The sequence below is a fragment of the Ambystoma mexicanum genome, chromosome 14, assembly GCF_040938575.1.
Source record: "Ambystoma mexicanum isolate Mex_15411 chromosome 14, UKY_AmexF1_1, whole genome shotgun sequence".
Lineage (NCBI taxonomy): Eukaryota > Metazoa > Chordata > Amphibia > Caudata > Ambystomatidae > Ambystoma > Ambystoma mexicanum.
Window position 1 is genome coordinate 361,007,417 of NC_090940.1, and position 17,815 is coordinate 361,025,231.

Sequence of the window (17,815 nt, forward strand, 5' to 3'; positions counted from 1 at the left end):
TATTGCTAATCTTTTGAGTGTTTTGTTTGTTTACCCGATTGCAGAGAAGCCCTCTATGTTAAATGTTCTTTTCTTGTTTATAAATCCTGCCCAGTGATGTAAAGCCCCACAGCCATCAATGTGAACAGGCATCTTGCAAAATTACTGCCTAACAGCAACCTCTCTAAAAGTCAGTGGGCCTCATTAGGAGTGTGGCAGCCACGGAATGAACGGTGCCGGTAAGGGACCGGCACCGTTCATTCCGGGCCGCCACATTACGAGTTCTGCAGTGGGTCCTGCTCTGAACGCCTGGCCAGACGAGACGTGCAGAGCGGGACCCGCTAGAAGAACAGGATGCTAACAACGGGCCTGTCATTGCCGGGCCCGTTGTTAGCATCCTCTCCATTCCCATTTGAGCCCTATAAGGGCTCAAATGGGAATGGGGACGTACCTTGTCCGGGTCCCGCGAAAGTGAATTACCAGGCCCTCCAAGATCGGAATGGCCCAGTAAGTCCCCTTTTGTGGGACCCGGACCCAAGTTTGGGGGTAGCCATGCCGCTAAAAACAGCATGGCTACCTCCAAACTCGTAATGAGGCCCAGTGATAACGTCAAACTCACCTTGAAAACTGTTAGGGAGAATTCTCAGAAACGTGCTAATTCCCTCTACCTTAGAGACCCCCAGAAACCTTGCTGGAGTTTGAGGACTTGATTTTCTTAGCCTGGAGAGAGTGAGACCCTTTTTAACACTCTCTCATGTGTTTAATGTGATTTTGTACACTGTGTTTCTTTTGGTTGTGGACTCTGACAAACTTCATAGGCATCATCTTTGACATTGTGTCACACAACACGTTCCAGTGCAGTGACACAGGAAGTATTTCAGATTTCCCAAAGGTTTAAATACCTTCTCTGTGATAAACTACTGTTTCCCATGGCAGTAAAGTGAAATTGACTTTATTTACATTTGTAACTTTCTAGACCCAGCACACACTATCTTAAAATAGGGTACTGGAGGGGTTACTTTGTATCCCATTTGATTAGCTTCTCAAGTAACCTTTTTATGTTACCCTTCCCTCACCGAATGGCTGGTGGCAGTGGTTTACGTTTTAGTATCATTATGGGATTTTACTGTGGCCGCTGTAAAGCACCCATAGGTGCCATTTATGTCAAAATGTCCTGGTCTTCTTTTTTTGTCATTTCTTTGTGGAAAGGTGCTTCTTGAGATTTACTCTGCGTGCCAAACCAGGTTTGGTCCCTTTGTTTGTGTTGTCTTTGGTGGGCTTCACGAGTGAAACCTGACTCTGGCTCCAGGGTGTCTGGCCGGGGCAGGAAGTGAGGGAGGTGCCCGAAACTCCCTGTGCTTATTCTCCTAGGAGACAGGACTACACTCTTAGGTGATTGGCCAGCTGTCTGTCCGGCAAGGTCACATAAGAAAAAGAACAAAGAAGGTGGTGACCCTGTCTCTTCATGCCACACTCAAGTGAGACAGTGTACCCACTATTTGAAGACAAAGCTGATAAAACACCAGGAGAAAGCCTCTGTGTATAAGAGTGACAAAACACCAGTATAACAATAAATTAGAACACCACCACTTATCAGTAACAGAACAATTTTATTTTTAAATTAGCTAAAAACTATATAAAAATGATTGTGTTAAAAAGAGAGGAAGAAAAGATCTTCACACAGAATAAGAAAATAAATGCACAAATCAATGAAACCAGACAAAAAGAGCTATGGTGGGGTTAGTACGTGAAAATTGTGTCTTGTGGACACTGACTGTGGACACTGGGCCTCATTACGACCCTGGCGGAGTGGGTTTACGCCAGCGGTATTCGTGGCGGACCCTTCCGCCCTACTACGAGTTCCCGTAGCGCCATGGAGCCGTTTTCCGCCTGGTTTTTCCGGGCGGAGAAATCCATGGCGCTACGGGACCTTGTTGTTAATTACGCCACCGTATTTTACGGTGGCGTAATTAACGCCTTCCCCACTCCCATTATACCCTATGGGGCAAAAATGGGAATGGGGAAGGGTAAAATGGGGATTGGGGATTTACCGCCCCGCCAAGGTCGGAATGGGGCGATAAATCCGCCAACCCCCATGGCGGTATTGGCAGCTTTCCGCCGTGCTCCATGGTGCATATTGCACCACGATCTCCGCCAGGGTCGTAATGAGGGCCACTGACTGTTCAAGATCAAGCACACAGGCAGAGCACTTCTTAGTGAAAGCAGCTCTATCCGAAATGAAACCTATTAAGCAATTTAGGTTGATTTTGTGATGGTCAACATATGTTTCGGCTAATGGCACCAAAAAGAATCAGGCAATACACAAAATTGTCTGCTGATGCAAATATAGCCGTCTTCAGGACAGGAAAAATCAAAACATTGTTTTCAAGAAACCTGATTGTGACGAGTACTTCTTCTTGTTGACCGTACTGTTGTATGGATGAAGTCCACTACAAGTAAACACACAAAAAACATAAATGTATACAGAATTGAAAAATGGTTGTGAGAGATACAAATTTTAATTCACCCTGCTGGTGACTGACAGCTATGCTGGAATGAATGAGAGCGAGCTGCGTAAAAGGTGAGGCTTTTTGACTTGGAAGGCAGAGTCGACCACTGGACGAAGGAATCCGAAGAAGAACTTGAAGAGGATGCCTGCTGCAACTCCTGCCTGGTGAAGCCCTGCTACTGTGCTGAAACTCCAAATTTGTATCGACAGAGAAGCTCCTGCAAGGACAACTTCTCTCTTTGAGTTGGTAGGACCAATCAACTCCAAAGTAAGCCACCTGGACATCCTCTCAATGCTGGTCAAGTATCCACTGCCATCACTGCTGGGATAGCCAGGCAGAGTAATTGCTTTTAAGCTAGCTAAGAGCTGCAGGAAGACCCTCCAGACTCCCAGGAAGCAGAACTTACTGAGCCTGAGCCCCATCAACAGAGTGTGGGATCCCAGAAGCAAGGAAAGCAATCTGGACAGCAAGGAACCGCGGTGTTGCTCTCTGCCATAGATGTGAGGAGCTGAAACACTGAACAACCACTTGTTTGAAATTTGCCGGTTACAAGCGGTGACCATCCCATTGCAGTGCAGGAGTCCCCAGAAATCCTCCCTCTTGTCCCCATGACTGAGGCCCAGGAACAGCGAGATCTGCAGAGCAGACATTGGAAAAGACTTTCTACTTACCTGCAAGAAGTGCTTCAGTTCACCTTGACTTTTGCTAACTTTACATTGGCTGGCCTAGGCTCCCTGAATAACTCTTCTCCCTTCTGCTCATGTGTTTCGCCTTCCTTCCAGGAAAGGGTTACCTAACTTTGCATTGGGGGTTGTATTGAAAGTACTTACCTGCTTGAGAATAACTGTGTGAATAGTTGTTTTATTCTGAACTATCTTCTCTTTAACACTACTCCCAAGAAGATTCTAAATGCAACTCTAACATATTAATGCCAACAGCACCCTAGCTATTGAAGTCACCTGAGGGTGTAGGTATTGCCTGTGTGTCGTCCCAAATGGGTATTTACTGATTTAGATAACTAAGAGTGTGTATTTTTGAAGTATATTTGTGTGGTGTTTATATTGCTCCCTTTTGAAGAAGGCTTATTCTAACTGCCTGATAAATACATTCATAAATGTTTTATCAAGAAACCTTGTGTGTAAGAGTTTATTTGAATACGTGTCACTCTGAATCTCAGTGTAACTCCCATACAGCTCACATTGACCCCTCTTGAGATAAGCCTGGCTGATCCATATTCTGCCAACCTGTGTAGTGCAGACTTATAACAAAGGTGAGGTTTCTATTGGCATGAGGCCAGGGTTGTTGTAGTGCACCCAAAGGGTACTGCAAACAATCTTGCCTAACACAAATGAAATGCACTCGTCAACTTTCAACAAAGCTGCACTTCAAAAGTCAGTTCTTACCTCCAGTTTCCCCACATAAACACAGGAGCAACACTTGAAGCAACAAAAGTAGCCAAGAATGTATTCCCTCCAGGGTGTTTAAATCAAGCAAACAGTTTCTATTAATTATCTGCGACTTATAGGACATTTTTTCCTTAACATTGCCGAACATTTTACATTTAAAAAAAAAGCTAAAGCCAACATATAAGTGGCTTATTGTTTAAAATGTTGAGTGTCCAATCCTCTACACCAGCACTGCTTCAGTTGAGAAGCACTTGCAAACATACGTAAGCATGACCACACACTATCAGCAAACGCCAAACACCACCTATCCTCTGATTTCAACTTCAAAATGCCTTTTGTTCATTCTTAATGAAGCCTGAACAATTTAACTGCCTTTCTTTTTCGGGTAGGCCTGCTCCATTTCAAGAGTTTCACTGAATTATGTTTAAGATATGACACGTTATCTAGTATAAATCAGTCAATGAATATATATTATTTTAAATATAGATAATTCCACATTAGTATCTTTTAATTGAGTACATTTGTGCAAAAATCTTAATATGTCATTGTGGGTTAGGACATGAGACATGCAAATAGAGGTCTGGTAATAGTTCTGCATTTGGTCAAAGTTAAGCCCTGCTCCCTTAGATGAGCATTGCCTTTTTTCATGTTTTGTTGGTTTCCTCTTTTCCTCTTGTTGTTTCAGAAGTATTGCTTTTTTTGTGTCAAAATGTGTTTTTACTATCCGGAGGTTGAAGAACAGAGAGCAGAAAACCAGAAGAGCAGCATGCAGTCTAATCAAAGCAATTGCCTCATTAACATACATGAACACGTTTGGCACACATGTTTTCAATAATTGCCTTGCATAATGACAGTCACTAAGCAAGTGGTTTCTTGGTACTCAAGGAACTAAGACTTAAAAATTGAGCAGTAGCCGAGAGGTTCAAAACAAGCTCCCATTACTGTTCCCTTTCACACCTCTCTCTAATGGACTGATTTATTTTACAGTTTTGGTTTCAATTTGTATTCAGCCAATTAAAATCAATAGTGCACAGTTCCATCAAACAGAAAATGTTTAATTGAGATTGTTTTAAATAATAACAGCTTGTATTTTTTTTTATAGTATACAATTTAGGGCACTGGTGTAGTTGTTCAAAACTAGCCCACACAGTGGATCTCTTTACTTACCCATTCTTCTTCCCAACCAATGTTCTGATTATGCAGCTTGTACAGACATATGTAATTTGAAAGACTTTGTGGTACAGTACATCATTATGTGCCACAGGCTTTGATGGAAATGTTGTACTGTGCTTACATTGTATGACTGTAGATACAGCGCCATCTTGGGACGGCTGTAACATTGCAAATGGGTGTAGTGGTTTATCATGACTTGCATTATAGAAAGTATTTTATAGTCAGTCATTTCGAAAGTTGTTCATTAAAATGAAGTGCTGTATTTTAACAAGTATAAACCTTTTACTGTAGTTACCTAAATCCTGTCACAGAGAGACAATCATGGCACTGGCTGTGAAGGGGAAGTAGCTAGGGCTGTGTAATCAGACTAAGTGTGTGCATTCACCTCGTTTGTTACCTCCTAAGCGAGCACTTTCGCATTGGAAAATGGCAACACCAGGCACTGTTATTCCACCAGTCGTTGAGTCCAGCATCCCAAAGGAGCAATGCTCTTTTTTTTATCTTAAAACCCAACTGTTAACATATTCTTGGTTCATACTTAAAAAATACCTTCTGTTGAATTATCTCCTAAGTGTTATTGTTACTTTTGTGAAATTCAATTTACGTCTTGTCATGCAGTACGTCCTCCTGCATCATATCTTGTATCATAATTCTATTTCTTATCAATGTTTGTGGCATATATATTTGAAGGCTCTCTGTGCTGATCTGCCAAAATGTTTCTCATGATCTCTTGTAAATTCCCCAGACAATATGTTAATTAATTCTTTACTGACACACATCTTTCACAACCTCATTTCTGCGTGTGCACCTCTTTTCTTTCCTTCCTCTGCTGCCTGTGGGATGTGGTATGATTTGAGCCTTCGAGGCAAGTTTCTCTTTAAACTTTGACCACTGTCCATTGCAGAGGGCCTTTCCTGTAAGTTGGTGCACTGCATACCTAGCTTTCTCACAGTCCGGTGACTGTGCTATTGTCAGTGCCTGGGAATGTGGCACTTTGCTATTTGCATCGTTTAGCTATTTGCTCACAGCATATTGGCAATGTGTGACTAGATTGCGATTCAAAGCTGCACAAGCTGGCATATGTTACTCATTCTTTTGTATGTCTGTTGCCAATTTATTATTTTGCAAGTGGCACATGTTCATATTTGCAGTGCAAAAAAATGGAATGTTCGCTACATTTGAGCACATATGTGTAACCAATGAGCCCTAGAGTAGTGGGGGCATTACCACTTCAGATAATGCTTCGGGCCCATACTTACAGGCCCTTGGGTTCAACAGTGACATCTGATTTACCAAACTGTTGTCTGGAAACACAGATCTGTAGACTTACAAACTGGCCTGCCGCCTGCTCCCAAGGCAATATTGGCTCTCTGTCCGCACCAGGAAGAGAGCTCACATCCAAGCCTGCGTCTATGCGGCATCTAATAATTTGTCCGAACTCTTTAAAATCTGCAAGGAACTGCCCAATCCTGCTGCAGTCGTTACCTCTCCTACCGCTCCCAAGCCCTCTGAATGGCTCTGGCTTCTCATTTCATCTCTAAAATGCAGGACATCCTGTCCTCTCTCTCGTTCTCTCCCACTCCTCCCTCTACTTCCTGCTCTTCCTCTGGCCCTTCTCCGGACCACCTCTCCGCCTCCTTCTCTGCCTTTCCCCTGCTCTCCCCAGATGAGGTTCCTAGACAAATCTGATCTATGAAAGTCTTGTCAAAACAGGTTCACCCCGGCTCCTCCAAAACCATAAAGGACCACATTGACACCCTGGCTCCTGCTCTGGCTGATGTGTCTGAAACCACTCCTTTGCCACTGGAGTCTTCCCTTCCGCCCTGAAGCACTCCCTTGTGCACTCTCTTCTTAAGAAACCCTCTGCCGACCCGTCCTGCCCAGCTAACTATCACCCAATCTCCATCACTCCTTTCATGTGCAAACCCCTTGAAAAGCTCCCCATCTCCCAGCTTAATCTTCACATTGAATCTGTTGGTTGTCTCTATGACCATCAGTCTGGCTTCAGAGCTGACAGAAGTGTAGAAACCTCTCTCCTGAACATCCGTGAAGACCGGCTCTCTAACCTTGATTCCAACACCCCCTGTGTCCTCATCTTACTTGATCTCTCTTCCACCTTTGATACGGTCAACCATGCCATCCTGCTCAACCACCTCTGTGCTAACCTGGCTATCACTGATTAGGCCCTGGCTTGGCTGACTTCTTTTCTCTCTGATTGACTCTGCGAGGTCCAACTTGGGGACTTCCTCTCCTCTACCTCCATCAGATCAGATCAGATCAGATCCCCATAGATCTAGACTCTCTCCCTGGCTGTTCAACCAATACCTGGCACTTCTTGCCCACCGCATTGCTGCTCTCTGCCCCAACTTTCAGTGCTATGCAGATGGCACTCAGCTAATTTTCAGGCTCCCTTCAGCCACCTTTTCTTCTTTTCTCCTCTCTGACTGTCTGCTATCCAGGAGTGGTGTATTGTCAATTATCTCTGCCAGTAAGACTGAGATTCTCACCATCAGCACACCCTCTACCTCCGTTCCTGTCACTCTCTGTCTGGCCTCTCTTGGCCGCCTTTTTGCTCCCATCTGTGAGGCTAAAAACCTTTGGGTCATCTTCGACTCCACACTCTCCTTCTTTCCTCAAATCTCTGATGTCTCTAAGAAGTCACACTACCAGCTGCACCTCCTCAGAGGTATTCTTTCTTTCCTCTCCTTCCCCCAGAAGCTCACTGTCTCCAGAGCTCTGGCTCTCTCTAGGCTGGATTACTGCAACATCCTCTTTCTAAATCTGCCTACCTCTACTCTTCGCCCTCTGCAACTCATCCAAAACAGGACTGTGAGACTTGTCTCGGCCTCAAGCCCAGGGACTGTATCTCTCCAAGACTTAAATCTCTGCACTGGCTCCCAGTGGCTGCCAGGATTAAGTTCAAAACCTTCTGCATTGTCCACAAGGCCTTCTGGGACCTGAAGCCTCAATAACTCCAACTCTCTCTACCTAAATATCTTCCTTCTCGATTTCTTCGATCATCCACCTCCAACCCCCTTTGGGTCAGTCACTTCGCCAAGCAAAAAGTTGATGGTAGATCTCTTTCTTTGGCTGGGGCCTCCCTCTGGAACAGCCTCCCCGCCTCTCTGAAAATTGAGGCGAACCATCTCTGGTAGCATCTCAATACCTTCCTCTTTGATTCTGCTTTCTCTCCTCCTCTCCCCTGCTGAACTCCTGTCTGAAATTGAAACTGCACTGGTCACATGGCTACCCTCTGTTCTTGGGCCCAGGTCCCCTCCCCACCAGTTCCACACCTGCACTGCCTATGTGGCAACCCTTGCACTCTGGGGCTATTTCTGTATCCCTACAGCCCCTACCAGCACTTGACACCTGATGTCTGCACGTAACGTTGCTTCTGTCACCTGCTGACCACACTTCTTATTTATTGTTCTTATTTTGTTTTGATTTACTGTTATCCTATGTACTGCACTTCCCCTCTCCCTTCTTTCCCCCTGCACTTTTCCCCTTGCCCTCCCTCCCCTGCACTTGCACGATCTCAATGTCACCTTGCCCAGTTAGATCGTTGCCTCATCTCTTCCCTCTGTCCCCCCTTGCCTCATCGCACCTTGAAACACTTGAGTATAGGCACGTTATAAATGCCATATCATATCATATCATATCATATCATATCATATCATATCATATCATATCATATCAAGAAAGCAATTGTATTGAGATAGGTTATCCAGCCCCTCTCCGAACTAATAAGTTACATGCTAGGGTTATGTTGTACAATATTACAATATTGTACAACAGATTAAACCAGTTTGCATGTTCATGAAGTTACAATGATACCGTTGGTTCTCTGATCAACAGTAGGACTTGTTTCAAGAATTGCTGCAATGTAGTTCACCAAAACACACTATGTGAGTTTGTTCTGCATTGTCTCATTGTTTATATGAGGATGAGGCTTGTGAGCACAGACAACACTTAGATTGCAGTTCATTCGAGACACAAGGTTTCTTTGCATAGAACAAACAGTCTGCTCTCGGTCAGCCTAAACATTAACCAAGCTCAAAGGCCGTTCGGCTGAACTGCAAGTCAAAAACACAGTCCCCAATTTTAGAACACAGAAACAAGAGTTGAAATCAAAATGGCGGATGATTCTTAAAATGGCAATGAAGTTGATCAGAATTTGAAACATTTCAGGCGCGGTTTTCCATGCAACGCGAATGGGCTTAGGCCAATATTCATAACAAGGCGGTATTATACGAATACGGTTTAACATACCTCCCATTTGGCCTTAGCTAAGAGCATTATTCAAACATTCATTTTACTCAAAACCCCACATCTCAATGTCCGTGCATCCTGAATCACATTCTCCAGAAATAACAATCACCAAATGTTTCTTGATAGTGATGTCCTTCAGTACAAAAGCGTTAGCAGTTTTCTTGGGTGTGTGTACCTTTGGTCCTAAAGTACCTATTGCTTGTGCACAACATCCTCCTAACATCGAACATATGGCAGGAAGACATTGTATACAACAACAACAAAACAATTGAACACCAAGAACTATCATTAGGACTGCAAAGAGCTTCCAACCCCACAAATACAACAAGTCCCAGAACCAAGTACTAAGATTCCAGTTTCCCTCGGGGACATGTACTTCCATACTTAAGGTATGCAGATTTTGTATTGTTATTGTTATTGTTATTGTTATTGTTATTGTTATTTTGCATTTATATAGTGGCTTATATACCATTGGTATGGTCTGAAGGCGCTGGTAGGTTGAACGCCCTTGGGAACCGAAGTTCAGATCAGTAAAGAGAGTAGAGGGAGTCAAAAGGTGCGTGTGAGCACCGGGTATGTGTGCAGCTCGTGCAGTATTTGTGTAATAGCTGCTTCTTAGTGGTAGGTGTGGTGGTTGAGAGATCAAGAGTATGTGTTTGTTCTGGCATGATTTATCCAGACTGGATGTGGCTGTGTTAGGCCCGAAGAGAACGCTTAGCTGGGGAGTGTGAAACCAGCAGTGTTTAGTTAGAATGATGTGGAGTGAGCGGCAGATGTTGGTATGAGAACAGTTATACTGAATGGTGTCATAGTATGCCTGTGTTCTAGTTGAGTGGTGATGTAAAGGAGAGAGTAAGCGTGGTGGTGTGATATGATGGGTTATATGCTCTTTCAAACGTTATCTGCATTTCAAACCAAATTCCATACTATATACGTCATGCAATTCTATGCGCACCAGTTCGTTCCATGCACTCCTATCCACTCCATGTACCTGAGTATGCTCCATACACTCCGGTCCATGGACTCATGCTTTCTAGCCCACCCCGCGCGCTCCAGTCCGCCCCGCACGCTCCAGTCTGCCCTGCACATGCATTCTTGTCTGCCCCACGCATGCACTCTTGTCTGCCCCACGCATGCACTCTTGTCTGCCCCACGCATGTGCTCTTGCCTGCCCCACGCATGGGCTCCTGTCTGCCCCATGCTCTCCGCATTCAGCACTTCTACGTACTCATCTATTCCACGCACTCATCTGTGCTGGATGCAATCTGTGCTCGTCCGCTCTACGGACTTCTAGATTCGACTTCCACAGAAATGTTATTGGGCACATTTCTAGACTCGACATTCACAGAGATGCTATTGGGTATATTTCTAAATTCGACTTCTAAATGCACTTCCAGGTTCAGCTTTTCACAGAGGGGATATTGGGCACACTTCTAAATACAACTTTCACAGAGAGGCTATTGGGTACATTTCTAAGTTCAACTTTCACAGAGGGCCAATTGGGACACTTCTAGATTTACAGAGAGGTTATTGGGCACACTTCTAAATTCATCTTCTAAGTGCACTTCTAAATCCAACTTTCACCTGGAAGCTTTTGGGCACACTTCTAAATTCAACTTCTAATGCACTTCTAAATTCAACTTTCACAGAGAGTCTATTGGGCGCACTTCTAATTTCAACTTTCCACAGAGAGGCTATTAGTCACACTTTTAAATTCAGCTTTCACAGAGAGGATATCGGGTACACTTCTAGATTCAACTTTCACAGGGATGGTTTTGGGCACACTTCAAAATTCAACTTTGCACAGAGGTGTTACAGGGCACACTTCTAAATTCACAGCGGGGCTATTGGGCACACTTCAAAATTCAAGTTTGGAAAGAGGTGTTAAAGGGCTCACTTCTAAGTTCGCAGAGGGGCTATTGGGCACACTTCTAAATTCGATTTTCACAGGAGGCTATTGGGCACATTTCAAATGCAACTTTCAATGAGTGGCTATTGGGCACGCTTCTAAATTCGATTTTCACAAGCGCACGCTATTAGGCACACAGAGGATACTTAGGCACACTTCTAAATTCAACCAGGGCACGTTATTAGGCACACTTCTAAATTCAACCAGGGCTTGCTATTAGACACACAGAGATGATATTAAGCATAGGGGAGGAGTCAGGGACGAAAACACCGCACTCATATCCCACAAATTTACATACCCCACCACACTCAGCTATGATGACGTCTAACACCATCTTATTTTGGAGGGCCACTAATCTAATGGCCTTTTGCTCTAGCGTCATGTTGTATAGTATATTGGTGGTTCTGTTGATGGTTTTCTCCAGTACCCTTGCTAGTCCTCTAAATCCTCAGAATTCATTATTTGTCCCCAAAATGACACAGAGGATTTTTCTGCATCACCCAAGACTTGTGAAGGAGTATCACCATTCTCATCCTGCCTTTGACGAGCTCTAGAGACTTCAGAGGTGCTAGCCACATATACCCCTGGTAACAAGATACCCAAATAACAAGTACCCTGCCTATCTCTAAGTAACCAAGGATAAGCTTCATTTCACAATCAAAGTAAACGGGATCTCCTGCATACAAAGGTCTGTTCTCATGGGTTAGATTTGCAATGTGGGTACAACCCTTGAATGTACCCATTGACTGAGAACCATCCCTTTGTATGCAGAAGGAAACAGAGTTGGGGCTATGATTGGTAGTATAGGAAGGAGGCATGGCATCCCGGTTGCCTACGGGAGCCATCTTGAAAGAAATCAATTATTGGAAAGGTCTAGAGACTCTATAAGAAGGCCTAATAGAAGCAATGTTGAGTTTGCTCCTATTTGCAAAATGGGAGCATTCCAAAGGTGTCAGGACTCTTTTTTCAAATTCATTCAGATTAGTCCCATTGAAGTTCCCAGAAATACTGTCATTCCTACAACCAAAGGATAGTGCCCTTAGTGAGGCATAGCACGCGGTAGTTAAAGGAGGAGGATGAATATACCAGCCCAACGCCTTTTCCCCGTGTTATGGCAAGTGTAAACACACCCAGCAATTAGTTCTGTTTAGAATCGCATGGGTTGCATTCATGATCAGTAGAAGAGTGTTATTATGATAACCCTGTCTATGTTGGGAGTCTTGAGGCGGAAGAGTGTGCAGATGCACGAAAGGTGGAGACACAATGGAGATAATTTCAGTAGGTAAAAAAGTCTCAAGTGGACACACCCCTTCCATATACCAAAAGCCAAGCGAAAATACAATTACCAAAAAGACCAATACTGTGATTAGAAAACAATGGGCCCTCAGGGACCATGATCTTTGATGAACAGATTCTTTGTCAGCCACAAGACCAATAGCTTGTTCCTCACAAGTAGATTTAGGAAAGGACATTGTTTCTCAGAGTCCATTTAGAAGCCTCTCAGTTAGGCTCTTTTAGTTCATCCATCGGTGGCTCCTGACCACGTGGCCTATCTTGCTTGAAGGTAACTTGCCGGTCCCTGCCGCTTATTTATTTTTTCCAGTGTAATAGTAACAAGGTACTGGCTCAACAATGATTCCTTGTGGGCACAGCCGATGTTGTGCTGCAAGTCTGATTCCTTGGACGCAGATCGTACCTCAAGACTCCAGGTATGGCGTGATCTGTAAACAGAGTGTTATCGCTTCCTGAAGGAAGTGATGGAGCAGAAGCAAGATTGCTTGGTGGTGCGGAAAGATCTGAAGAAGAAATTGAAGGCAAAGTGACAGTCTCCCCAGGTCCCAGAGGCTCAGGAAGGATTTCCGGGACACCCTCGGTTAGAACAGACTTGTGATGCGGAACAAAGTGAACAATTTCCTTTTCTTTTCCTTTGTTGTCAGGCAGAGGGAAAGGTATCTCCTTGATGTGCTTTGCGTGGATCCAGTGTCATTTTCCTTCTACTCGTACAGTGGTCTGGGTGGCCAATAGGACCTGTCATGTTCCTTTGCAGCGAGGTACGAGACAGGATGCTCTTTCAAATGCTTTGATTAGCACCCAGTCACTGGGTCGGAGTTGATGACCTGGCCCCTTGTATTTTACTGGAAGGGCCTCTCGCACCTGTTGATAAATTAAATACAAGTTTTGAGTTAATTGGTCACAGTACTCAGAAAGGAGCAAATGCTCTACATCTTTCAATCGCTTGGGCCTGGCTATATTCCAAATATTGGCTGGTCTCCCCATGATTATCTCATAGAAAGAGAGCCCAATTCTCGACTGTGGGGTCTTCCACATGGACATTAAGAGCTATTGGTAAGGCATCTGACCGTTTCAAATTGCTACTGGCACAAATCCTTGCAAACTTGTTCTTCAATATACGGTTGTGGCGTTCTACAAGTCCGGCACTCTGAGCATGTCTGGCCAAATGGAACCGTTTATCGATCTGTAATCCCGCGCATGCTCGCAGCATAACAGCAGCGACAAAATGTGGACCATTGTCTGACCAAATAACCCTCTGCAAACCAAACCTAAGAAAATATTCCTTCAGCTTTGTTATTGCTGTCGCATCTTTTAAAGGGAAAGCTTTGGCCCATTTACTAAAGGCACAAATAACTACCAGAACATATTTGTAATTCTGACAACGATCCATTTAAATGTAATCAAAGTGTATAACCTCATAAGGCACAGTGGGGGGGGGTAAAACTACTCCTTGGTGTCGATGTACCCTTCCCAGAATTATGCTATAAGCATACCATGCAATTTTGGGCCAATAGCTCAGCAGTTTTTGAGTTATTTGCATTCACCCAGACAGGTTCTAACAGTTTACAAATTATTCTAGCACATATATGAGTTGGACCTCTAGCCATCGTAGCCATAGCGGTGACATTAGCATCGGGTAGCATCCACCTTTTCTTCTCAATGTCTAACCAACAACCATCATTGTCTAAACTTGCTAAAGCCTCAGCCCATTCCTTAAGCTCTTCTGAAGTGGCATCAGCCTGAATGTTTTTTATACAATCAATTCCTTCATCTATTAGTTAGTGACTTCTCTAGTTATATACATTTCAGAATACAAATCAGTGGCAGTCTGTTTGGCTATCCTGTCAGCAAAAGCGTTTCCTCTACCCACGTCATCTGTGACTTTCTGGTGTGCTGCGCACGTCATTATTGCAAACTGAGTAGGAAGAGCAAGTGCTGAGAGTAGCCAAACTATCCATGTGAGGTCAAGAAACCTCTTTCTGCCCATAATCTACCGAAGTATACTGACTGTCTGTAAATATATTCACATGAAGCCCTTCCGAAAGTTCACAAGCTCGAGTCAATGCAATAATCTCTGCGGCCTGCGCAGAGTTATGCAGAATTCTTTTGGTTTCCACAATAGTGCTTAATGTAGTGATGGCATAAGAAGCAGTGGATGTACCATCCCGAAGTTTGAAGCAGGAGTCATCGCAAAACAGCTGCCCTTGTGGATCTTTTAATGGTGTATCATTTGGGTCAATTCTGACTTTTGTCTCTTGTTCTGTGGTATAGAGGCAGTCATGTGACATCCTGTCACTGCAAGCAATTTCTTGCGGCAGAGGCAATAGTTCAGCCAGATTTAATGAGCAACATCTCTTAATTTGGATATGCGGTGCAAATAGAATCAGCTTGTATCTTGTTAATCGTGCTGAAGTGAGATGTTGCATTTGCATTCGGTTTAATAGAACATCTACAGACTGAGGTACCATCACGGCTAAGGAGTGACCCAGAACCATACCCTCACTTTGAGTTACAGATGCAGTGGCAGCAGCAACAGCTCTCAAACATCTCTGCAAAGCGCATGCAATAGGGTCAAGCGTGGAGGAAAAGTAACTGCATGGTCTATTCTTCCCTCCATGTTCCTGAATTAACACAGCCAAAGCGCATCCATCAAATTCATGCACATACAACACAAAGGCCTTTTCATAATTTGCTGTCCCCAAAACCGGTGCTGAACACAAAGCAGCCTTGAGCAGATCAAAAGCTTTCTGGCAATCCAAGTTCCTTGGTAAAGGTAAATAAATGCCCTTCTTTGTCAATGCCAACATTGGTTTTATCATGAATGAGAAATTAGGGATCCACTGTCTACAGTACGAGGCCATGCCTATCAAGGCTCTGACCTCTTTCTGTGTATTTGGGACAGACATGCTAGAGAAACTTGTTACCCATTCAGGTGTCAGTGTTCTCCCCTCCTTTGACAGGAGATAGCCTAAATAGGCGACCTCCTGTCGACAATATTGAAACTTTTTCAATGAAGCCTTATGCCCATGTTCTGCTAGATGAATAAGCAGCAACACGGTGCCCTCCTTGCAAGCAACTTCTGAGTCTGCAGCTAAAAGAAGATTGTCACCATACTGTAACAACGTGCAAGTGGATGGCAACTCAAGTGTATCGAGCTGCTCCTTAAAAGTTCTGCTGTAATGCTTAGACTCTCAGTGTACCCTTGTGGCACATGAGTGAATGTAAATGAGCAGCCCCCTAGGGTGAACGCGAACAAATATCTACTATCAACATGTACAGGAATACTAAAGAAAGGGTACTTTAGATCCACAACACTGAAATGAGTAGCTGAAGCTGGAATCATTGTTAATATAGTGGTTACATCAGGCACAATTGGAAATTGTGGAGCAACAATCTTATTGATAGCACGCAAATCAATAATAAAATGGAAAGGAATCGCACTATCCCCTTTCTTATACACCGGTAGAATGAGACTATTACACAAACTTCCTGCAACGTCCTTGATCACTCCGCGATGTACAAAATCAGAAACTATACTCTTTAAAGCCTGCTCATCGTCAACTGAAATCTTATACTGTGGAATATGTGGTAGTTTAACACCTGGTTTCAACACAATTTTAACAGGTTCAATTTGTAAAATACCCACATCATTATCATCAATCACCCATAAAAATGCTGGAACTTTATCCAATTCAGTCGGTAAAGGCCTAGTCAAGAATTGTGAAACAGAATTTTGGTGAGGTGAAATCGTCAAATGCACTCCATCCGGAGAACAATAAATTACTGCATTCAATTCTTTTGACAGATTCAACCCCAACACATTTTCACCACAATTTGTCATCAAAATAAATGGACATGAATCCCATGTGGCCTTTTTCATATAAATGATGGGGTCTCCCACCCCTTGCATGATTCCCTTTTGGACCATCCATGACTCAAGGAAGACTTAATTTGAGCTTCATTTGGGAGTGTTTATCTTTCTGAAGTCCTCAGCCATGGAGGTGAACAAGGAGTGCTCCAAGCAGAGGCAACCTCTTCTCCCTACCTGTCATGACCCTCACCCAAAACCCCCTCTGGCAAACCCATTGTCCAGTAGGAGTCAGGACTCGGGCCTCTAGAGCCTGGCATCTTCTTCAAAAGACCTTAAGGGGCCAGTCCTGGCGCCTATGGCGCCAGCTTCATACACCATGAAAAAAAATGTGCTTGGGAACTACTTTATTGTATTGTCAGCCAACATGGAGGCATCCACATAGCTTGGTTCCTAAGAACCAAGCTATGCCGTCTAGTGTTTTGGGTGTGGTAGCCTAGGGACTACTTTACCTGGACTATTTTGTTGGGGCTATTTAAACCACACCCGAGCTTGACAACACCCTTCGCATTACTTTGCAGCTTGCAACGTGACGCTCACCTTGTCCAGCTATTCCCTCGAACCTCAGAGAAACAGAACCTGCAAGGAGACAAAAGGAACATCATTAGCAGCAGCATCTTACCTGTAGTCTTCATCTTTAAACACTCGCAGCTACTGAGAACAGCTTCCTCAAATCTGCATGCCTCCCGGACAGAACGACCTGAAAGAGGAAGATAGAGGCAACATTAAAGAAAGCAGTAGAGACATTTACAAATTAAGAACTGCTCAAAAGGCTTACCTGGCTGGTTGCCTCGCAGCTGGCACCACTCCAGACATTCCACTCGTGCTGAAGAACACCGTGACCTACAAGGAAGGAAAACACAGGTTAGCAAAGGCACAACTTCGCAGCGCTGCGCATAGCGCTTACTTAGCGCATCATAGCACTCTTAATGCGCCATCATTTACCAGCGGGGCTCAACCAAGCCAGTTTGCCGCGCTGAAGCTCTGCGTACCTAAGGGAGAAAAAAGAGACATTTTAAACAAAGAAAGGCATGCAGGATAGCAACAAAACTAAAGAACAGCAATAAGACCTACCTGAACAATATCAAACGGTGAAGTAACTGGACCGCACTCGCCCATGAAAGACAATGCGCCCCTGCAAAGAAGGCAGGGCAGAGAGCATGCCTAATTGTACCATAAGGTAAGGAGGGGGCACCAGAGGGACTGAAATCATACGGGGTGGAGGGAGGATTCTTACCCCAGTCGGTCAGTCTTGAACACAGTCCTCCTGTATTTTCAGGCAGAACCTTCCCCGCAGACCACCTCAGGGCAAAGCTGAGAAGAATACCAGCGAGTAACCCGGCTGGGTGGCGTCCCTGTGGATACCAGGTGAGCGTAACACTACCCAATCCCAGGGCACATCAGACTG